Here is a 391-nt window from a genome sequence, read left to right on the forward strand (position 1 = left end):
ACCCAGGCCCCAACCCAAGAGTAAAGACTATAGCCAAGTGGGTGTGGAACTTAGTGTTGAGTAATTCCCCCAAAGGAACAGTGTTAACTGTTAAATATACACTCCCAGCTGCATTAATTAATGGCAGGATGGAGAGAATGCCCTTATTTTTAAATTTTGGGGCCTGGGCAGATACAAAGCACACAAGCTTAATTTCCTTGTTGGATCCCAACTTATACTGTAGCGGTTCCTTTACTAAAAACTCCTTGGCAGGCAGCTGAAGGTATGTCTGTGGCTACTGGGTACCCATTTAAAGGGAAGACACACGGACATAGAAACAGTATGTCAATCTGACAGCACAGAAAAATCTTCAGATGTCAGTCTTGCCCCACCACAGCATTTAATCAGAACA

Source organism: Martes martes (assembly GCF_963455335.1).
Source record: "Martes martes genome assembly, chromosome: 9".
Classification (NCBI taxonomy): domain Eukaryota; kingdom Metazoa; phylum Chordata; class Mammalia; order Carnivora; family Mustelidae; genus Martes; species Martes martes.